General features: G+C 46.1%; 1 pseudogene; it reads right to left on the bottom strand.

Moving 5' to 3' along the window:
* Window positions 1-1,894: 1,894 nt before the first annotated feature.
* LOC118701506 (uncharacterized) lies at window positions 1,895-23,014 on the bottom strand (annotated as a pseudogene).
* Between the last annotated feature and the right edge of the window lie 1,523 nt (window positions 23,015-24,537).

Here is a 24,537-nt window from a genome sequence, read left to right as displayed (position 1 = left end):
CTATCCAGCTCATAGTCAAATCCTTTTACTCTTCTTGTGCTTCATGCTCTATTTGTTTCAACTGATTGATGTCATATTCTACATCTGCAGTTACATTTGGAATGTGGACGCAGCAATGATCAATCCGTCCCTTTAACAATCCACATACTCCATGCTCTTTCAGGAGTAACAAATCTAAGGCCAATCGATTTTGTAAAGTCATTTTTTTGGTGTCTTGTAATTGTACGTTTAATTCTTTAAATCCTTCCCAGGTGACTCTTGCCAGTCTATCTACCTGACCTGTAAGTTTGTACAGCATCTCCCTACTCCGATAGTTTGCTATAGGACCAAGTAATGACTCTAGGGCCCACCCAAATTTCTCTCCACTAGAGGGTTCTTGACAAGTGTCATCTGGATGTTCATTGTCTAGAACTTCTCGTCTTGCTCTTATCTGCAGAAGTTCATGTTTTCCATTAAATGGGGACTTTTTCCAAATTGGACATAAGGTTGGGAGGCCCAAAGTAATTTCCTTCACTTTCCCGTCTACAGGCAGATGTGTTGCCCAGGTACCATCGCTTGTTGCCCATACAAATTGTCCTGGACCTCGGACTGTAATTCTGGTACATCCTATAACTGCTTTATAATTCACTCTGCCTTGTTTATGTTTGATCCCTCTGCAAGCACAACCCATCTGTAGGGCTATTGCCAGGGGTGGCATCTGTTTTATCTCTGCATCTTTAGAAGTGCGGTCATAAGTTTTATTACATGCCCACCAACTTACTTTGTCTGCCCTCGTTCTGCTACTAGTGGCAGTGTTTGTTACTGCTGGATCTGTTTCATTCTCGGAGCCTTCCCACTTAATACACCAAGGGGTATTTGCTATATATTGGAATCTTTGAAGAATACTCACAGACCACGCACTGTCCCAAGGCTCTATCTGATCTTTCTGATCCTTGGCCTCACACTTCCATACCAGAGTGGTTTCTGTAACATTTTCTATAATCTTTTTATAGGGTGGCAAATAGCATTGTCATTGTGTGATGCCTCCTGATTCTCCCATAGGGGTTCCTAGTATGCCATCACTTAGAATACAGTCTTTCTGGCTCATAGGTTTCATCCATGTTCCTATTTTCTCCCAAGTTTCCTTGACTACTTGCCTCGACTTGGGTACCTCTTTGCATGCAATTGTTTTGTTCTTTTGTATTTCAGGTAGTTTTGATGTTATGATTCCCCAATTTACTGGGTCTCCTGCTGCCTTTGGTATTGGCAGAAAGGCAGTTATTCTACTGGTATTTTGCATTTTGGCAAAGTCTTTGACTAATCCAATCATTACATTCTCTGCCTGAACTGCATTAGAAACCTTTATCACCTGTGTTTCTGCTTGTACCTCTCTCTTCATTCTAGAATGAAGTGTGATTAGTTGATCTTTTTGCATTCCATATCCCAAAGACATTAATGACCATAACATTGGCACAATTACTTATAGCATTCTCAAAGCAATTAAACATATCTTATCTGCAGCCTTGTTGGTTCCACAGTTTACACAGTCCGTGATTCAGGATGGATTTTCTTCACTCGGGTGGAATGAATCCAGGGGTCCACGCCGGCTACTTTGACTGCAGTAAAGTTGGTCAGTAGTACCTGATGGGGTCCACTCCACTTTTCTTTCAGCGGTTCTTCGTTCCAGTTCTTGATGTGCACCTCGTCTCCTGGATGTACGTTATGAACTGGGTTCTTGAGAGTCAGCGTTTCATTCTACATGAGGATGCTCCGGAGCCAAGCTAAAGTTTTCCCGAGAGACAGAATATAATTATACACTTCCTGCTTTCCTGTGACGTGTACATTAGGGTTAGGCTCAGGAGATTCATATGGTTTCCCATACAATATCTCATAAGGACTGACTGACATCCCACTCCTAGGCTTTATCTTGTCGCTATAGGACACAAAGGAACACACGCTCACACCGTTCTCAAGGTGAAAGAGAGAAAAGGCCGTTTATTTTCTGACTCCAACATTTATAGTTTTCCAAAAGTGACAGTGGATTGGAGGGTGACAGTGGCACCTCTCCAATGCCACTGGTTAAACCAACAGTCCAGTTGCAATTTCACATGATCTGGCAAACACAAAGCCTAACATTTTCAGAGTCTATTTTTAACATTTTTCCAGGGCCCCGCTAAGTCTAACTTCTTTCTAATTCCCCAAATTTAATGATTTTAAAACCTTTTACTATCACTTAGAGTGGATTAGAGTGAAATGACACTGAATGATCCATGTGTGTAAATATATGTACATCAGGTTTATTTTAGAACAATTTGGTTGCAAGTGGAAGCAGGTATGTAGCCATTTTGATTCAGAGAATCACAGAATCACACAGAATCACAAGGTTGGAAGAGACCTTAAAGGTCATTGAGTCCAACCCATGACCAACACCTCAACTAAACCATGGCATCAGGTGCCACATCCAATCTTTTTTTAAACACGTCCAGGGATGGTTACTCCATCACCTCCCCGGGCAGACAATTCCAGTACTTTATCACCCTTTCAGTAATTTTTTTCCTACTATCCAACCTCTCTTTCCCTTGGCGCAGCTTAAGACTCTGTCCTGTCATTCTGTCAGTTACTGTCTGGAGAAAGAGACCAACCCCCACCTGGCTACAACCACCTTTCAGGAAGTTGTAGAGAGTGATAAAGTCACCTTGGAGTCTCCTCTCCAGGCTAAACAACCCCAGCTCCCTCAGTCATTCCTCATAGGGCTTGTGTTCCAAGCCCCTTCACCAGCCTTGCTGCCCTCCTTTGGGCATGTTCAAGCATCTCAACGTCCTTCCTAAAATGAGAGGCCCAGAACTGGACACAGTACTCAAGCTGTGGCCTCACCAGTTCCGAGTATAGGGGGAGGATAACCTCCCTGGTCCTGCTGGCCACACTATTCCTGATACGGGCCAGGATGCTGTTGGCCTTCTTGGCCACCAGGGCACACTGCTGCCTCATGTTCAGTTGGCTGTTGACCAGTACCCCCAGGTTCTTTTCCACCTGGGTACTGTCCAGCCACACCGTCCCCAGCCTATACCATTGCAGGGGGTTATTGTAGCAAAAATGCAGGACTTGGCACTTGGTCTTATTAAACTTCATCTTATTGGACTCTGCCCATCCCTCCAACCATTCTAGGTCTCTCTGCAGATCCCTCCTACCTTCCAACAGATCAACAGACGATCCCAGCTTGGTGTCATCGGCAAATTTACTAATGAAAGACTCAATACCCTCATCTATGTTGTCAATAAAGATATTGAACACAACTGGCCCCAGCACAGACCCTGAGTGACAGCAATTGATAAAGCAATGGGGCTTCACTTGGGTCATATGCAAGAAGAATTCGTTTATTCTTTTTGTAGCGGAGTTTATATGGTTTTACAGCATCAGCTAAATTTTTTTTTCCACTACTAAACAATAACTACATCACTCGTGTCTCTTAACTATGTTGCTTAACCCCAGCTCTGCAGGTGCAGTTCTACCTGGCTACTCTAAAACAAAGCATAATATTCTTTTTTGCTTCCCCCCCCCCCCCCACTCCTATCTATTGTTTCCATGGTCTCCGTCCCACCAAGGTTAGCACATCTATGTTGGTTTTAGCCCTGCTCTCTAGCTGAAATCACACACCTGAGGAACATCACTGGTGACTGGCCACCAGCTGGATGCAGCACTGTTCACCACCACTGTCTGGGCCTGGCCATCCAGTCAGTTCTTAACCCAGCAAAGAGTGCTCCTGTCCAAGCTGTGGGCTGCCAGATTTTCCAGGAGTATGCTGTGGGAGACAGTGTCAAAGGCTTTGCTGAATGTGAAAATACATATTACATGATTGGCTCTTTGCAGATATTAAAAAGGAATACTATATGTGTTATGTTGTATTAATTAGTAGTACTGTATTTTTTTAAGTAGTGTGGTAAATATAGTTTTAGGTTATAACATAATGTTAAAATAGAAACTAAGCAATGTAAGATACTTTTTTAACCAGCTCAAGAAAGGGATGAGATAATCAAGAAATTCTTGTCACAGAGATAACAGCAACAAGACATCTAAATCCCCAAGAGAAGAATTATTGCCTCCTTATTGGAAAAGACCAACTTTCTTCCATCTCCTTCCCACCTCTGAGGAGACAACAGGATTAAGGGGGAGAAGTTGACAATAACCAGAGAACATCCTTTGTTTGAAAGGAATGTTTGCATCATGTATGAGATATATGAATATGCAACAGGCTATTGCTTTGAAGGGTTAATCCTTTATTAGTGGGTGTGCTTTTGGGGCTTAATTACCCTAGGAAAGCATCTGGATGTCCGTATTTCTTTGCTTTTTATTGTCCTCTATTGTCCTAACTGATTGTCCAAATTCTTATTGCTCTAATTTTTATTACTATTTTTATAACCATTTTATTACTATTAAACTTTTAAAAATTTAAAACAAGCAATTGGCATTTTTCACACTGAAGTCCTAGTAGACAACATCCACAGACTTTCCTGCATCCACCAGGCAAGTCACCTGGTCATAAAAGGAAATCAGGTTGGTCAAGCATGACCCACCCCTCCTAAACCCATGCTGGCTGGGTCCGATACCCTGGCTATCCCGCAAGTGCTGCGTGATGGCACTCAATAAAAACTGTTCCATTACCTTACTGGGTACTGAGGTCAGGCTAACTGGCCTATAATTACCAGGATCCTCCTTCCCACCCTTTTTGTGAATGGGCGTCACATTTGCCAGCTTCCAGTCATCTGGAACCTCACCAGTGAACCAGGACTGTTGGTAAATGATGGAGAGCAGCTTCACAAGCTCATCTGCCAGCTCCCTCATCACCCTGGGATGGATCCCATCTGGTCCCATAGATTTTTGAACATCTAAGTGGCTCAGCAGTTCTCTGATTGCCTCCTCCTGGATAACAAGGGGACTGTTCTGCTCCCTGACGCCATCTACCAACCCAGGAGGACAGCTGTCCTGAGGACAAGTCATCTTTCCACTAAAGACTGAGGCAAAGAAGGCCTTAAGCACTTCCGCCCTCTCCTCATCTGCAGTTACTAAGTTCCCTCCCACATCCAGTAGAGAACAAAGGTTGGTCTTACCCTTCTTTTTGCTGTTAATATATTTGTAGAAACATTTTTTATTGTCCTTCACAAAAGTTGCCAAATTAAGTTCTAACTGAGCTTTGGTCTCTGTGAAAAATGCATATTTTATGATTGGATTTTCGCAAATATTAAAATTAATATTATATGTGTTATGTTAGAAAGTTATGCTGTATTAATTTTCTTAAGTAGTGTGTTAAATACAGTTTTAGATTATAACATAATGTTAAAGTAGAAACTATGCTATGTGAGATACTTTTTTAAAAGAAAGGACTCGCACCATGATAGCAGCCACAGGACACCTAAATCTTTCAGAGAAAAAGAATTTATTGCTCTCTTATTGCGTTCTTCCCACCTCACTCAGCCCTGAAGATGCCGTTAGGATTAGGAGGAAGAAGCTGACACTGACCAGACAGAATCCTTTGTTTGAATGGAATTTATGCATCATGTGTGAGGTGTATGAATATGCAACAGGCTATTGCCTTTAAGGGTTAATCCTCTGCTAACGAGTGTCCTTTTTCGGGTTTATTTTGCCCAGAAAGAGCTACCTGGACTGTCCGTAACTCTTTGGTTTTTATTGTCTCGTATTGTGCTAATCTCAATTGTTCAAATTTTTATTACTCTAATTCTATTACTATTTTTATAACCATTTTATTACTATTAAAGTTTTAAAATGTTAAAAACAAGTGATTGGCGTTTTTCACAATGCCAATGTCTTAGCATCGAGGTGAAGTCTCCACACACTCAGAGAGTGTAGAAGAGATTTCTGATTTTATGAAAATCTTAGTGATCTTTTATAGTTTGTGAAACTGCTTGTGTCTGTCGTCACTAATTTTGGCGTATCCTTTCTCATCATTCAATGAAGGATGTTTATTGCTAGATAAGGGTGTTTTCAGCTGAGATAATTCATCACATGAAAAACCATTCTGGCCTGATTTAGCCATATATGACAGGGAGATAAGTTTCTGCTGTATCAAGGGTTGAAAAGTCCTGCCACATCTTGTCACTTCAGAAATACAGATGATTACTGCCCCTTTGTGGGATGATGGGATTAGAGTAGACTGCGCACTGGTGTCCACTAGAGCTTTATACTCACATGAGGATGTGCCAGGCCATCAAACCCACATGGTTCATTAAACCCAGTTGTCTCTTTCCTCCATCAGGCTGAAGGCAGCCTCTATTCCTAGTAAGAATCTTCTTTATTTGATTTTTGTAACTGCAAAGCAGAAGTCCCTTCATCAGGGTGAAAAGTATGATCAGCCTTTCTACTCTGTCTGACAAACAATGGAGCAGTAATTTTCCTGAATGAGTGCTTTTAGGCTGTTGTTTTTCCTTGAAGTTCCTGTACCAGAGCTTCTAGTCTCCAGGTCAGATCACCATCCCACTTTCTCATGTCCTCCCCTTGGTTATGCAGGAAGGTTGCACTTGGTGCGTGCCACTGGTACCCTCTGCCTTGAACAGAAAAAGGCTGACTCCTAACAGCTGAGACTTTGGTTGACATGTGTGAGGAAGACCTATCCTCAGCTTGCTTGGACAATGTTTTGGTCAGTTCCTTCACAGCCAAGATGAAGGTCCACATGGAGAAAATGGGACTGAGAAGAAAGATGTGTGCTGATGTCTTTACAAATTATTTGATGGGTAACATCTTTGAAATGGGTCTTAATGTTTCTACTGGCTTTGGGCAGCAGGTTTGTTGCAGAGTCCAGACAGCTTGGCTCTTGGAATAGACAAGGATCTGCACAAGTCTGAACTTCTGAACTTTGGGGGAAAATGACAGGTTCAAGGGGGGATATGTGGTAGGTGGTTCAGGAAGGCTGTACCTTCCTAGTACTTCAGCCAATGGGGAAGGGAAGAGGACAACATACAGCCGGGAGTTTAGGATAAAAGGAGGCTGTGGATGCTGAGAGAGAGAAACAGATAGTTTCCCAGGCATCGTTCTGAGAAAAGCTGTGAGAAGCTCAGAGAAAAGAATTATAAGCAATTCTTATCTTAAGTTGCTGTACCTGGTGTTTGTGAACATGTGGAATGTGTTATGGAAATATGTTTACCTAAGGGTGTTTTTTTAATTAGCCAATTATGTGAAATGTATTGATTACTTGACCAATCAGGTCTACTTGTGTCAGACAAGGATATGAAAAAAGACATCTCAATAAACGCGAGGCTTTTTGCCATTTTGCCGTCTGATATGACTCCGTGTCATCTCTGACTCAATGGTGACAGGAGGCTGCACCCTCCAAAACCTCAACAGGGAAAAACCCCGCAGGTATGTGCCCCAGTGGACTCTCTCCCTTTATTCAAATAAAGTTGAAGGATTCCTGTTTCTTTTTTAGACATAAACCTCTGGCGTTTGTGGATTTTGCTGACAAGTGGGGGCTTCATCCAGGATCCTTCCACCGTATGGCTCTGGCACACGGCAAGAGGAGCTGGAGGCCCGCCTCACCCAGTTTTGGTGACCAGCCCCCTTTGGTGCTGACTGGCACCAGGCGATTGATTGGGTTGCCGAGACTGTCCAGGAGACAGATGAGAAGCAGGCCTGGGGGATCCATGAAGGGGTCTGCAGGGAGAGGCAGACCGGGGAGGGTCCATGAAGAGTCCATAGGGAAGGACTGCTGAACATGGATGTCCAGAGGGGGCAGTAAGGGAAAGTTGACAAGGGTCTCAGCAAATCTCACTGGTGAGTGCAACTTCAGGGAGTAAAACATGGCAAGATGCCCAGTGTGGGCAACAAAGGAAAGTTGAAAAAAGAGTCTTGACTATAGGGATGACGATCCCAAAATACCTCCAAAGGGTCTTTTAGGAGAATGTTGAGATGGTTTGCACATTCTCCTAGAGGTAGTTAAGGACATATGTTCCGGCCTCCTGCTGAGACCAGGTTTGCCCCTGAGCAGGCTGCACGGGCCGGATAGCTCAGTCCTCTTTCGGGGACAGACTGCCCGAAACCCAAGCAGCTCTCAGCCGCTGGCAACCTTTAGCAAGTATAAGGGATATCAGCTCTTTGATGATTATCAGCTCTTTTGAGTTCAGGTCTTTTGCTTGCTAAGGCACCGCAGGCTGGCTGGCAGATGCAGAGAGAGAGAGAAGGCTGCTCTGGAGTTCCACAGCAATGTCTTTATTGGGGGTCTGTGAAGGGTTCCAGCGACGGCTCTTCTAACCAGAATGGGCTAAAGCAGCCCATTATATAGGGTATAGGGGGATCCAAAATTGTCCGGTAGCAAGGGTTAAGGGAAAGTGACCTATGGGGTTACAGAGACATAAGCAGGGGTCCGAAAGGCGGAAGACAGGGGCTTGCCATGACTTGGCATTTCCTATCTTTAGGCCTCTGCTCTCCATGGGGCCCTAGCAAGCCCAGAGCCTGCTACACACATAGGCACCTGGAGCAGGCAATATGATGTATGCCCAGAGGGGTCAATATGGGGAACATGGACACCAAGAGGGGGCAATAGGAGGCATCGAGATAGGGTCTTGGCAATCCATGCCCAGAGGGAACAATATGGTGCTGGTTTGGGAAAGGATTGGTCAAAGTAGAGTGTGGACAAATATGGTTAAGGCAAATAGCAGTGGGAGGCTATGTGATAAGGAAAGACTGGGAAGTTCTCTGCCTTATCTTTAAAATCTGCAGTCTAATACATGGCCAGCTGCAAGTCTTTTGTATTCCTGGCTTCCAGGATAGGGAAAACAGGGAGGTATTATTCCTACACCCCCACCTCTCCCCAGGTAATTATGGAGCCAGGGTGAAGGATTTGGATTTGTCCACTTTCTATTCAGGACTTAAGGGGGTTTCTGTCTGAGGCTGGGTACGACTGGCAGCATGGGCTGAGGGACCTGTGGGGGAGGTGCAAGACCAAGTCGAGGCTGTGGGACAGGGAGGTGCCCAACACCACCACCTATTGGGGGAAATCCAGGACTCCTGAACAACTGACCAATACAATCAAGCAGAAGCCGTTTATTGTTTACATTACACACACTTATAGATTCTACAAACTACTAAGTACACACTACTTGATTGGTGCCTTTGTCTTGTTCCCTCGTTCTCTGCCTCCATTTCTCAGCGTCCGTGATTGGTTACTGTGCAGGTGTTCTACAGTCCTCTGTTATCTAGTTCTTGTGATTCTGGTATGAGGTTTCTCAGCTTCTTCCTTCTTATTTTAGCACAGTTTATGTCTTAGTAACCTTGATGAATTACACAGTGCCCTGAGAAAATTCTGATAAGAACAGTTACAGACATTATGGCTGGTGCACACTGAGGCCTAAGTTGTACAGATACATTACTACAATTTCCCCTTCTTCTTCTTGCACCAGCCAAACCCTCTTTACTGTATTCTATACTAAGCGGGTCACCAACTTAATTTTACATGGAATAGCACAAAGCAATAAAATAATGGCTACCAAAACTAACAGAGTTCCCTTTACAATATCTTTCAACCATCCAGTTATTCCCCATCCCTTAAACCATTCATCCCAGTCATTCACAGTCAATTTCTTCATGTTATCTTGTAGTTCTTTGAGTTTCCTGTGAATGGATGCAGAATGGTCAGAGAGGTTCATACAACACATTCCTTCAAACTCCTCACAGATTAAAAAGATACCTGGTGGAAGCTTTCTTACAGTTGCATCTGCACTGGCACTGCCAAGATAAATCTAATCGTGGCAGTATTTGGTCACATTCTTATACCATGGAGAATTGAGATTAAGAATGACACTTATTTTTGGGACATGGGAGTAGAACATTGCTCATATTAGTTGATTTTGGGTTTAAAAAGTAGTTAAAAAACAAGTAATAATTTCCAGGTACCGATCCTAGTAAGTCTAGTTCTTGAGGCTCTAGTCCGCCTTCATTCAGTAACTGTGTTGTCATACCTGCTTGGAAGCCCTCGCTGTTTGGCTTAATCCCCAACCTTTAGCATATGTCCAATTTTGTACCACCTTTGGTGATGTTACACCAACGATTCCCTGCGCTTGATCTATTTGCTTCCACATATGACTTTCCTCTAGCTCCTACCCACTTTGCAAAACCGGTAAAATTACTTACTGGCATACCAATTAGACATGTGTGAAAGGGATCTCTGGGCATGGCTAAGGATAAAAAAAGGATCCACTCCAGTAGCATTGGCTCAAGTAAGCTACATATTCTGTCGATGACATCCTGGCGGGTTAATTTAGAGAAGCACCCAGCACTCTGACCCCTAAAGCCGACCAACGTGAAAAGACCAGCCCCAGCAAGGAGGCAAAACCATGAGCTCCTCCACCAAATGAGCCGGAGTCTGAAAAGCAAGATGGAAGCAAAAAGAGACAGCACCGACAAACCCAATCCAAAGCTGAGAAGAAACACAGCACCCCACAACAAGGATACACAGCACTCCATGAAGAAAAAGACCAGAGAGTTCATCCACCATCCAGAACAAGGACTCCTAGAAAACACCAAAAAGCCCAAACAACCCTGCCTCCCGCACAGCCTGCAGGGCCACAACCCACAGGCACCAGAATGCACAAAAAGGAAACAAGCCCAACGCTTCTTGAGGTTTATGGGGAATTAACTGTTATTCCTGTTACTTGGAATAACACCACCCAGGTATTGAACTTTTGGGTGTGCCCATGTCTGCACTCTCCACACCTTGGGTAACTTCCTCCTCTAAACTCACAGCTATCTGATCCATGCTCCACATATTCTAATCTCACCCAAGGATAGCAAAAGCGTCCACAGTTCTGAGGGCAATGGATGTTTTCAGGTGGCGCTGATTGATTAGTTCACTACAATTACCTACTAACTGTAGATGATTCATAACATGAACTGCTTTCAGCACTCTATTCTGTGGGCTCAGCCCATCCTCCCCCGTTTCTTGTTTATCAAGCAATCCTTTCAGTACCTGATGTGTCCCTTCACCTCAAGGATTTCGCTGAGCCATTTGCCTTTGCCCTGTCAAGTAAGGCCTGCTTTAAAAGTTTTTTGACTGGCATCAGTAAAAACCATGAGGCCTTCTACAGGTTGCTTTGATAGCCAAAGCAGTTCTTCCACCCGTTGATGCAAAGAAAAAGGCTTATGAAGGGGAAAATGAGTGCTAATATGACCTGGAAAGTTCAACAATGCCCATTGCAAGGTGTCTTACATAGCTTTGTTGATCTTTTCAAGTATAGGCCAAATTTCTACTGGTACACTGACCAAGCAAGCAGAGAATGGATTTTCTGGAGTAGCAGTAGAGAAACACAAAGTATCTAAACCTGAAACATTAGCTAAAGTCATCCAAACATTTGTTCTAGGCTGGCTAACCAGTAAAGTTGCGCTGCTAAAAGCAAATTGGGCAAAAAAGCAGAAGTATAACATTTGATTGAACCCCATATTGTCCTTAAACAATCAACTAACAAAAATTCTACAACCCTACTGATTCTCACACTCATAAAGAAGCCCAAAGTCCACAATTTTCTGTGGGTGAAGCACAAGAAGTCAGGTGCAAGTCAGAATCTCCCTGCAATTCACATCTGTGTGTTCTCCTCTCTGCTTAGGGAGTGGTCAGCATTTTCTTGCATTTGATAGGGTCTCATGCTCTTCGTGGAAATTTACCCAAGCTCGCTTTTTAAGTAGGTTCAGCTGTCATATTAACAAGGTCAAATTGTCAAGTCAAAGCAACTTAAATCTAGTTTTGATGCAGAAAACACCAGGGTTTGTTGTCAAACATCCCATCCAAGTAGAATTAGGGCCTGGCCACAGCCCAAACTCTAATTGGTGGATGTCACTTAACTCATTTTAAAACAAGGCTCTTAAGAATAACGGTTATGAGTAAAGACCTTAATTGAATCCCTCTGCAGTTTCCTTCAGGATAAAGATGCTTCAAACAAGCAAACCTCTTCTTCAAAGATCTGAAAGTGGTCACAGACAGGACTGCGAATCTGGATCTGGACACCAAGAGTGTGAAGGTGGAGGAAATGCAGCTACGTGAGAGACTGATTACCCAGTACAAAACCCAGAGAAAGAAGTTAATGTTACAGCTGAACTTTGTACTGGAGTGCTTATGTAATAATAACTGAGGAAAGCTACAAGACTTGCAGTCTGGAGGAGGCTTTCAGTGAAGCTCTCATATCTTTTGTTAGAACTCTGAAAAATACTTAAAATTATGTGTCAACATTAGATCAAACCATAAAGTTAGTGTAGGGACCAGCCAGAGAGTTAACCTGGTCTAAGAGATGCTTTCACAGCTAGAGAACAAAAAAAAAAAAGGTAGGATCGTGAAACGACAGGTCTTATAGGTGATCACACAAAGAGATGGCAAAGCCAGCTGGCTGATGGAAGCCAACTGTAAATACTATAACAGTACCTTGTAAATAATTCTTATCACAAAAATCAGTGAATTCACATTATACCATCAATATATCAGCAGCAAATGGTTGAAGTAGTTAAGACAACATTTTTAAAACATACATGTAATATTAATAAGAGTTAGTAGTTATCAAAATCACCTATAAAAGACAAAAACAGCAGAGACTGTAATGAAGAATAGAACTTTTGATGAAATTGATGGTGTAACAAACTGCATCTTCTTTGACTCATGAACAGGTGTTTGTCAGCATCCCATCTCAGCCATTTCAATCAGAGCTGTTGGGGAGGATGAAACAGGAAAGCCTTATAAATATGATTGCCTGGCAAAAGATTTTGAGAATATGGAAACTATAAGCGAGATTGAAATGAAAGCAAGCTTTGAGATACCTTAGTTACTGAACAACGGGAAAACAATGATGTGGCCACTGAAGGTAATCCCCTTTTGACGAAACAAGACCCTCTGCAAGCAGGCAGGTTCAAGGGTCCAAGCAGACCCTGCCAGCTTGGCAGAAGGGGTCCAAAGAGTAGTTTTTAGGGTTTAAAATGTAGCACAGTATGGTAATGTAGTGATTCTTATAGTCTGTATGGAAATGCTATAGGATTTGTATGTTGTACTAGATTGGTGTCCTAGGGTGACGTTATGATGCTTGTATCCCCATTCATGTGTTCTGTTAATGTTGGATATTATGTTCTGTACCTTTAAGACCGGCTCTGAAGAGGGAAAGTTTTGTTTGGGTTTTCTTATCAGCCTGGCGGGACACAGAGACTGCGGCTTTTGTTTTTTGCTTTTGCTCTCTCGCTCTTGCTTGCTTCGCTTCTGCTTGCTTTTGCTCTTTAGCTAGTTTAGCTAAACTGTCCAATTTCTTCCTGGACGGTTTCTCCTTTCCTTTTTCTGATCATTTCGAACCTGCTCCGGACTGGGACCTGAGAAACACCAAGATCCCGCACCTTCTGGCCTGCAGCAGCAGCCCCAGCGCCGGAGGGACTGAGAACAGAGTGACCACCCCCCAAGAGAGACTTTCTGAATTTTTCATCTTTTTCAGAGTGGTGTCATCCGGTATTGTTCATTTTGTGTGCTGGGGGGTGCTGTGCTTGTTAAATAAACAGGTTCTTTCCACTCCTCTCCGAGAAATCCTTCCCGAACCGGCTGGGGGGAGGGGCTGTGTGGGTTTGCTTACTGGAGGAGCCCTAATTTGGAAATTCTCCTCCTAATTTGCCCTAAACCTCGACAATTGGTTAGTGAGAATCAGAATATTCAACACAGAAGATGATTTATTGTATTGTAACGGGAACTTCACTTGCTTACTTACTTACTTTTCTATGCTCTTAGCTCTTACTCTTACTCTTGTCTCTTAGCTCTTACCCCTTTTACTCACTTATGCTTTTACGCTCTTATCCTCTCATCCTCTCTCCCCCTCTCTTCTCTCGTGCCTGCTCTGAGCTGCGGCTGGCAGCTCCCAGCAGGGCCCTGCACCCACGCCCTTTGTAATAAACCACAAGTTCCACGACCTGGCTTCGGAGATCTCTCGTCTCCGTCTGTCCCGATCGTGCTGACCCCCCCGTCACTCCCACAAGAGCTATCTTATCTCTCTAGCAAAATAACTACATATCTTGTAGTCAAATAACTTTTAATAAAACTTCAGATAAGTTATATTAAACAACACTTAAACTTGGAATAAATGAATTCTGATAGCAAGGAATAATAAACCTAATTTTAACAGAATATTAAAGTGACAAGATGTAACTTAAGAATACTTAGACTTAAATGTAGTGAAACTTAACTTTGCTTGATCTTATCAATGCTCAACTTATTGAAAGTTATTATCTATAAACATTGAAGTTCCCTAAGTGTTCTGTCTATGGAGAAATTTCAGATGGTTGTGTCACTGGAAAATACTTTTCTCAGTAGAAGATTTCCATCTCTGTCATATTTAGAACGTCACTGATTTGCATGGTGTTTTCCCTTTTTGCATCTAAGACATTGATTAGGTTAGTTTATATTTTTTGTGGGCTCTGAGCGATATTTTCCAGGCTTCTTCATCTCTGAAGCATTTTTTGATGGCTTCTGGTTAGCATTGCGGCAATGGCTTGTGTGAGGTGGTCTATGGATGAAATTAATGACTCAGATATCCCTGGTCTTATTTCTGTATCTGTGCCCACTAGGTTTCCTGCTGTTTGGGTTTGCAGAATTGCTTTTTCTGAATGAGCACTTGAATTAAAATTCGAAAAGTCTCTGGTATCTGGAGGAAATAAATTGGTTTCTTTCTTTAGATATGGTTGAGCTGCATTCTATAGATTTGTTTTTCTGTCGGTGCTCCTGTATAGAAGTTTTTGTCGTCCTTTTTCCTTGCAATAATAGAAGCAGCCAGAGGTGGCAATGTAGTTGGAGGTCGGTAGTCTCGATGGTTACAAAATTGCATCTGCTGCACTGTGCATGCTCAGCATCGGGAGCTGCCTTCTTGTACAGCAACTTTCTGCTGGGGACTGCCATTTTGTTGTACGGCAACTGCCTGTAAGGCACCGCCATTTTGTCCCAACAGAGCATACCCAATAGTGATGTTAGAGATCTTGGCACAGCCTTCCGGGTTTTGAGACCTGTACACCCGGTTTTTCACCCGAATCTTCAGTTAAAACTTCAGTGAGGCTGCTGCCTTTTTCAGGACTCTTATTCCCGACGCTGTTATATTCGCACATAAGGTCGAGGGAGTCACCCTTCCCCCTCAGGACTCAGCTCCCTCCCTCTCCTCTGGTGTGTAATATATGTTATGAAATAATTCATGCTTAAAGAGTGAATGTATTTTACAAGATTGTAAAATCCAAATGAGTCTCTGACCACAAGCAGCCCAAGGACAGCTGTCTACTTCAGAATTTCGAAATTCCTGAAGGCAGCAGGAGAACAATACCTCCATTTACCCTTGAATAGACGTGGCCAGGGTGATGATTGTCGTCCTCCAGGGCAATCAGGAGACACCCAAGGGTGATCATCACTTGATTGATACCATCTATCAAGATAACAGAAGTCGCCAGAAAGATACATTTGAATACGTGACTTCCCCTGATATGATCGGGTGCCTGCCACTACTCAGGAAACAGCATTTGCCCAGCCCTGCACAGTGAAAGAAACTTTCATACATATGCGGGGTTACAAAAGAAATCAGGGCACCTCTGCCTCAGGCAGAAAAAACTGTATAAAACAGCCTCACTGGAAACGGCATTCATGAACAGAGGGGAATCCGATGCGATAGAGGTCAGATGTATGTTCACCCAGGGCCAATCCTGGGCTCAATGCTGTCTCTTTGGCTGTGGGTTTTTGAGGACCGTATTTTGGTTGCGAAAAAAAAAAATCTTTCGCATTTTGATAATTTGGCTTTTTGATTGATCATTTATAACAGGTGTAATATTACAAGCAGCCAAAGGTGGTGTTACCTGGGTTGTGACAGTGTTCACAGGGGTTCTTGGATGAGGGAAGAGATGAGAATGTTGACTCCATGTTTCAGAAGGCTTGATTTATTATTTTATTATATATATATTACATTATAGCTATACTAAAAGAATAGAAGAAAAGGTTTCTCTCAGAAGGCTAGCTAAGCTAAGAATAGAAAGGAAAGAATGATAACAAAGGCAGCTGGCTCGGACAGACAGAGAGAGCCAGCTCTGCTGTGACTGGTTACTAAATCCAAACATCCTCATAAGACCAATCACGGGTCCACCTGTTGCATTCCACAGCAGCAGATAGCCATTGTTTACATTTTGTTCTTGGAGCCTCTCAGCTTCTCAGGAAGAAAATATCCTAAGAAAGGATTTTCATAAAAAGATGTCTGCAACACTGGGTAGTGAGGGTCAAAGATGGCACCTGCTGTTAAGAAGAAGAAATTCCAGAGATAGGATTACTAGCCTTGCAGTTTGACAAAATCTCATTAATTTCAGGGCACGTTGAAAAAAAAAGCAGCTGCAGCCTTATCTCTCTTAGTAAGAATATAAAAAAGCCAAATATGAACAGAGTCCCAGAGTTCAGAGAAGTTTTTAATTACCCAGAGTAGTAAATCTTCGAATTGAGAATTTAATTTTATCAGAGTCTTTAGTTTAGTATAAACGCCCCTTTGTTCTGACACATCTCAAGCCATGCCTGAGCTAGCAGGCTGCGGAGCCAGCATGGGCTGCCTCTCTCTCCCTCCAAACTCTCCTTCTCAAAGCAGCACAAGCTTTTGCATTTGTACATCTGGGATTTGCATTCGAAAACCCGCTGCAGTGGCTGGGCGGCGGTGAGTCAGACGACGAAGGGGGTTGCAGGAGGAAAGATTAGTCCCCCCATCACTGTTGTCAACTCTTCAGGGAACACCCCGTGCGTAAACCCGGTGCCAGAGAAGGGAGCAGCAGATCCATCTCCACCCCCTCAGGTACCAATGCAGACTGCAGACCCAGTGCAGGCTGTAGGACCACGTTGTTACTGTCTGAGACTGCCTGTTGAACCTGCAGCTCTGGCTCCACGGGTGCAGAATGGGGTATTACTGGGTCCTCCCCCACGAAAAACTCTGGGGCATATGCTGGAAAAGCCATCGCGGGATCGTCTGGCCCTAGGGCTGCTGCTCTCCTCTCCGCTTTTAATTGTTTTAAAACTGTTATCATTAATGTTAAAAACGGGACCAAACTCCTGGTACTAAAAGTAATTTCAGCAATGATTTTTATTATAATAAAAAAGAAAGGCCTAAAGCATGGGGTCTTGCGGGCTGAGCAGGAGCATTCCTGTCGAGGATGCTGCAGCGCCGGTGCTGGGTCTTCTTCAGCAGTGATGTCCCCAACGTTCCAGGTGGAGTGGCACAGATTCAGTGGGTCAGATGCCCCTTTTTATCCTGTTTTTTGTCCCTTTGGATTGGTTTCTTTTTGGATCCTTCATTTGCATGAAGGTTTAAAGCGCTTGATTGGACCATTACAGTTCTGTCCAGGCTGGCTCATTTCACTTGGAAGGTGGTGCACTTAGGTGTATTATAGTGCATTGAGTACCGTATTTCTTATAACTACCCTTTTAACCTCTTTTACCATAACCAAACTAACAGCATGTGCTTAACAATCTATCAACTATTTTACAACAGTTTCTAACATATTTTTAACAATTAATTTCTGTGTTGCACTCTATCCCTTAGTGTCTTTGAACCCATCGCCAATTGCATCCCAAAGGGCCATCCCGAGTTTTTCCCACTCTGAGGTATCGAATATGTTTTTAGCGTTGATCAAAAACCCTTTCTCCTGACCCCACTTTAGCAATTTTTTCAAAACTTCGGGGTCATATTTACCTCTCTCCTAGAGAGAATATACTGGAGGACTTTTAGAGCAGCCTGCTCCTCTTTTGAGAGCGCCTTCCCCATCCTCCAGCCCCCGGTTGCTCATCTGTCCCGGTGTAACAGCTGCAGCTTAAACAAATTCTTTCTGGAGTCCTTTTCCTGGCTCCGTTGGAGTCGTCCTCCGACTCCCCCCCTCACAGTCCAGCCGTGGTGGCCTCCGACCCGGGCCCGTGGCTTTTCACTCAGCAGAATCGCCTTCAGAGTCCAAAGGGTCTAAGAACTCCCCTTTTAGAGTCCAAAAGTTTTGATCTATTTCATTAACACATTCACTATCACGTTGTGCGTCACCAATATATTGCGGGAAATCCAGGACTCCTGTACAACTGACCAATATGATCAAGCAAAAGCCGTTTATTGTTTACAATAATGCCCTAGGGTGACGTTATGATGCTTGTATCCCCAGTCGTCTGTTCTGTTTACGCTGGATATTATGTTATGTGCCTTCAAGACCGGCTCTGAAGAGTGGAGTTTTGTTTTCTTTTGTTAGAGCCTGCTCCCCCACAGCTGGTGGGACACAGAGACGGGGCAGTACATAGTGCGGCTTTTGCTTTTTGCTTTGCTTTTTGCTTTGCTCTTGCTCTTGCTTCTGCTATGCTCCTGCTTTTTGCTTCTGCTCATTAGTTAGTTTAGCTAAGCAGTCTGATTTTTTTCCCTGGACTGTTTTTCCTTTCCCTTTTTTGGAACTACTCGAACCTGCTCCGGACTGGGACCTGGGAAACACCAAGAGTTTAAACCTTGTGGCCTGCAGCAGCCATCCCCAGCGCTGGAGGGACTGATAACAGAGCAACCACTCCCAAGAGAGACTTTCTGAATTTGTCATCTTTTTCAGAGCGGTGAAAGAGTTTTGTCATCCGGTATGGTTCATTTTGTGTGCTGGGGGGTGTTTTGCCTGTTAAATAAACAGGTTCTTTCCATTTCTCTCAGTTGGGGGGAGGGGCTGTGTGGGTTTGCTTTTGGGAGGGGCCCCCTTTGGAGGTCTTCTCCCAAATTTGCCCTAAACCAGGACAATTACACACACTTTTATAGATTCTACAAACTACTAAGTACACACTTCTTGATTGGTGCCTTTGTCTTGTTCCCTCGTTCTCTGCCTCCATTTCTCAGCGTCCGTGATTGGTTACTGTGCAGGTGTTCTACAGTCCTCTGTTATCTAGTTCTTGTGATTCTGGTATGAGGTTTCTCAGCTTCTTCCTTCTTATTTTAGCACAGTTTATGTCTTAGTAACCTCGATGAATTACACAGCGCCCTGAGAAAATTCTGATAAGAACAGTTACAGACATTATGGCTGGTGCACACTGAGGCCTAAGTTGTTCAGATGCATTGCTACAGCCACCCCTGTGGGCAGGGGCTACAGTGGTCTCCTGGCCCTATGAGGTTGCAGGATGCCCAGGCCACCGGCCCATCCCTGAAGCACCGTCGGCTGTGCCCGCCCGCAGAACTGTGCCAGCACCTGGTACTTTACAGAGCTTATGGTGCTGCGAGAATGGCCCAGAACCCAGACCGGTGTGCTGTAGGGGTGTCTGGACACTGCGACTGGATGGGGAGTGGCTTTGATGTGCAGTGTAAGGTACAGTAACCAGCTTTGGTATATGGTATAAGAAACAATGTGTCACTGAAGCCTGGCCTGATATATGAAGGAATTTTGTTTGGGTCTCTGGAGAAATTTGTGATTTTGAGCTGTAGGAGAATGAGCATCCACAGGGGAGCTAGGAGAAGGGCAGAATGAGCCCCTGGATGAACTGGTTAGAAAGTGTATTATTATGTGAGGTCCTTGGTTGGAGACAGACAAACGACACGGCTCACCCAGGGTTAGCGACAAACAGCCTGTTTTCTTGTTCAGAACTTCTTTTTATAGGGGGTTTGAATTTCCCAGGCTTGGATAGCCAATTGGTTGGGATCTCTGCACCGCCCAGCTCTCTGGCCAGTGATGTGTCTGCATCCAGGGTTGAATGGGGTTGGCTGAGGTCTCTGTTTGAGTTCAAATCAATCTTATAATCGCCTTATCCGGGGACTTGTTTTACTTCTAGGCTGGTCGAGTTTGGGGAGCCAATATGGTCAAATTTATCTGGCAGGCCAGCTGCAACTGTGACAATTTCCCCTTTTTGTTTTATTAAAAAATTCAAAGTGTTCTTTGTCTTCATCTGCAGGTGCCTTGCAGATAGAATGACAAAGACAACATGATGACACAGATAATAAATCTAGCTTGAATAAGATTTTCTACTCAACTCAACAAACTTAGTGTCCCTCAGACAGTGATGTTTCTCATGTATCACTGGAGTTGTAATATTCACATTTAGGAGCTGTTAAAGGGGATTTTATAAGGCCAAATTTGCAAGTCAAAGTGCCTTGATTTCATCTTTTTAGGATAGAAACACTTGGGATTTATGGCATTCTTCTTTTACCAGCCAGGTCTAGGACTTGATCAGGGCTAGGGACTTGGTTGGGAAGGTTTCTCCTAACATATTTTAAAAACAAACTGTCTGGGTTTGGAAAGACAGGTGTCTGCTAAGGAAGGCAGGAGCCTCCCCTGAAATGGAAAATGTAAACCTCGTCCCTCTGAATTGCTATAAATTTTAAATTAAGGGGCTCTCAGGCAAAGATATGAGAGCAGGAATAACAGTTCTTTATCAGGGAAGAAAATAAAAAGATAAAATAAACAATGCAGTAAACCAAAACAACACTGACAAGGTCAGAATATGACCTGACACCCTGTTGGTCAGGATGCTGGTATCAGTCCAATTGGAATTGTGGCTGCAGTCCTCCTGAAGTGTCAGGTGTGGTTTTGTTGGAGCAGGGATCCTGTAGAAAGGGTGTAGTCTTCCTCTGAAGATCCAGTGGAAGAGGCAGCCATTCCTCTGAGAAATCCAGTGGAGAAGCTGTGCTAGTGTTCCAGAATTTCAAGATTATATCTGGGTAAAAATGCTTGGCTCCTCCCTCTGGGCGGAGCATCTCACAATGGGATGCTATAGTTCTTATCAGTCATGTAGTGACATTCAATAGCCTATTATCAGCACATGTCTTTCCAGAGGTGTGGAGAGCTTTTTAGATAATTGGCTAGCTGAGAAAGGCCACTTCAATGTGATACCATTGGATAAGAATAGGGGAAACAAGCTGGGGATTAAGTAACCGGTGTCCAATCACTGACAAAGGTCATGGTGACCTTCGCTGAAACAGGAAGATGGGTGTCACCCTGAGTTTTTAAGATTCTCTAAGCCTTCTGATGTTGACATTCTTGTAGTGAATTTTCTCACACACTTTCTGTAAATAACTTATTGTTTTGCATTCCTCTATGGAGGAGGAGAGAGTTGATGGACTGTTGGTTTAACCAGTGGCATTGGAGAGGTGCCACTGTCACCCTCCAATCCACTGTCACTTTTGGAAAACTATAAATGTTGGAGTCAGAAAATAAACGGCCCTTTTCTCTCGTTCACCTTGAGAACGGTGTGAGCGTGTGTTCCTTTGTGTCCTATAGCGACATTTGGTGACCCCGACGTGTGTATTGCAGCAGATTGCGGTGAGGTTTTCCCCCCCCCTCTCTTTGGTGCTTTGCCTGCGGTTCTTGGGGTAATGGCGAGCGCTGTGGGTTTTGAGGAGGATCTCCTCCTTTTGGATCTTTGGAGGGGGGTCCTGGAGTGGAAACAGATTTCTGTTTCCTGGGATGACTTTGAGAGGTTGTTTCTGTGGGCCCGGGAGCGAGGGTTTCTTTCGGGTCCTGAGAGGGTGTTCTCCAGGGAGGAGTGGTCTCGTGTGGGGACCTGCCTCATGGAGGCCCTTTTTGACGATTGCACGCTAGATGCGGGACCGCTGCTGGTGCAGTGGAAGAAATGTGTGGAGCTTTGGGAGAGGTCTGGCTCTTGTACCCCTCGGAGCTCCCAGGGAAGCTCTTCTGCCTCGGACGTGGAGGAGGGGGAGTTTGAATTTTTGTCCGATGTGGAGTCCCCCTCCCCGCCTCCGGACGGTGTGCTGGGGGGCGGAGCCCCGTGGGTTTCTGCGGGCTCTGTGGATTCGGCGGGCCGTCCTCGTCCTGCTTCGCCTGGCATGGGCGGTGGGGTGGGGGACGGGTTGCCTTTTCTTTGTGCCTTTCCGGTTCTTGAGGGCCAGCCTCCTCCTCGGCTTGAGTCTGGTTCGGTGACGACCTGGTGTCCGAATTGCGGTGTTTCCACGAAGTTCCCCCTGGCCACGGCGGGGGCGGGGTCGCCCACCTCCGGGCCGGGCTCATCGGCGGGGGGGGCGACTTCGCCCGTCCCTGGACCTGCGCAGCCTGCTGGGCCTGTGCAGTCGGTGGACGCAGCCGGGGGCGGGGCGTCGGTCGGCGTTCTGTCCGGCCCCGCTCCGGTGGGCGGGCAGCCCGCCCCTCTCTGCTCGGTGGGGGCGGTACCCGCTGGGCAGTCTTGTGGTTTGGGACGGACCCTCATAGGGGGCTTGCCGGGCTCCCTGGTGCCATCCCGCAGCGACGCAGCTGTGCGGACTGCGTCTCTTTCGGCGTCCCGTCCCTCCCCTGTGTCGGGGGCCGGGGGCCCCGCGCCGGTCTCGTCCCGGCCCGCGCCGGATTTGCGGGCCGGGACGGTACCTGCGTCCACCGGGGCGCCCCCTGCTGGAGCTGTAACACGACAGGGCGCTGGGGTGTTTACCTTTAGCGCACCTGTTGACACGGCCAGCGGGAGGCCGGTGGGTGCCTGGGGCCACGGCACTTCCTCATCGAATTTGTGGACGCTTCCTGCCTGTCAGGTGACCGTGCGTCCCAGGCATCCCGAACGTTTTTGGCCAGAGGCGAAAATCAAGACTGACAAGATGAATGAGCCTGTTTCCTCGCGGCACCTGCAGGGTCGCGGGGCGGGCTCTTTTGGCTCTGCCGGTGCTGCGGGGGGCCCAGGGCCGAGTGGTGGCCTGGCTCCCAGGCGACTTTCGTCTTTTGCCCCTGTTGGGCCTGAGGACCAGGGAGCGTCAGGTGCGGTGGCTTTGCCAGGGGATCCTCAGGTTTTCCCTGTGCTCGGGGGTGTTGCTCATAACACCTATGAACCCCTTTCGTATAAGCTGGAGAAGGAGCTCCGTGAGGCAGTTGCTCAGCATGGTTTGGGGTCCGCTGAGGTTATGCGGACTCTCCGGAGGGTTGATTCAGACAGGCTCACGCCTTACGATCTCCGTCGTGTGGCACGTTCTCTTTTTGACCCTGTGCAGTATGGTGTTTTTGAGACCAAGTGGGCTCGGTTGGCGGCCCACGCGGTGTTGCGGAATGCTACGCTGGGTCCGCAGGACCCCAGGCGTTTGGTTGTCGCTGACATGCTGCTGGGAACAGGGCCTTATGAGAATGTTCAAGGGCAGGTTGGATTTGATCCCCTTGTGCTTAAACAATGCCACTCGCTGGGCATGGCTGCAATTGTTCAGACCCTGGAAATGGCTGCTCCGAGGCAGCCGTTCCCGACCATTGTCCAGGGGGATGACGAGCCTTTCATGACGTTTGCAGAAAGGCTGATTGCATCTGTGGAGAGGCAGGTGCCTGATCCTGTGGCAAGGAGCGTTACGATTACGAACCTTATCAAGTGCAATTGCAATGCTGCTTGTAGGAAAGTCATAGTGGCTCTGCCTGGTGATCCTACTGTCTCTGAGATGGCGGAGGCCTGTGCGGACATTGTCCCCCAGGATCGGAAGTTGGCTGCCATGGCTGCCACTGTGCAGCCGGTTTGGGCGGCGCCGCAGGGCAAGCGGCCGCAGCGGGGGAGTGCACAGGCTGGCAAGAAGCAGGGGAAGAAAGTGCAGAAGGTGAAGTTCCCCATGTTCTTGTGTGGTCGGTGTGGTAGGCCGAATCATATGTCTGATGTGTGCAAGGCGACTGTTCATGCTAATGGCCAAGCTTTGCCAGGCTCGGGAAACGGCAAGCGGAGCGCGCAGTGGGGACGCGTGCGGACACAAGCTTCTCTCCAGACCCCGGTGCCGATGGAGGTCTCCTTTGCCGGCTTGCAGCCAGCAGCCGTGGATCAGCAGGAGTGGATGTCTGCACCGCAGCAACAGTTGTGTTAGAGTCTTCTCAGATATGCAAGGTTCCCCTGGATGCCTTTGGTCCCTTGGGTGGGGGCATGAGTGCTCTCCTTATGGGGAGGTCTAGTGCCACCCTTCAGGGCATCATTGTGCACCTGGGGCTCATCGATGCAGATTTCACGGGGCAGATTTGTGCCATGGTCTCCACACCCACCCCCCCCGTGACAATCCCGAAAGGGACGCGGCTTGCTCAACTTGTGCCTTTCAAGTCCTCTGTTTGCAGGTCAGCTGATCAGTCGCGTGGAGCTGGTGGTTTTGGCTCCACTGGGCCACCTCAAGTTCACTGGACTGCTGTCCTGACCAAGGACCGTCCCGAGATGCTGTGCACCCTGTCTGTTCCTGGTGCAACGCCGCCAGAAGTCCGCGTCCGTGGGCTTCTCGACAGCGGTGCGGATGTCACGGTTCTCTCCCTTGTGACCTGGCCCTCAGAGTGGCCCTTGGATCCGGTGGGGACATCTGTCGCTGGCCTGGGAGGGACGGCGCAATGTTATGTGAGCCAACGGCCTGTGTTGGTCACGAACCCAGAGGGACAGGTGGCCTGGGTTAGGCCTCATGTTACTTCTACTCCTGCCAACCTTTGGGGGAGGGATGTTCTGTCTGCTTGGGGGGTGCGCATTGGGACGGATTTTTGATGGGGGCCACTGCAGTGAAGGGCGCAGAGTGTCCGACGCCTCCTATACGGTGGCTGGTTGACAAACCTGTATGGGAAAAGCAGTGGCCCCTCCCTCAAGAGAAGTTGAATGCCCTTCGGAATCTGGTGCAGGAGCAG

This window comes from Molothrus ater, chromosome W (assembly GCF_012460135.2).
Source record: "Molothrus ater isolate BHLD 08-10-18 breed brown headed cowbird chromosome W, BPBGC_Mater_1.1, whole genome shotgun sequence".
Lineage (NCBI taxonomy): Eukaryota > Metazoa > Chordata > Aves > Passeriformes > Icteridae > Molothrus > Molothrus ater.
This window is presented reverse-complemented; position numbering and strand designations above follow the sequence as displayed.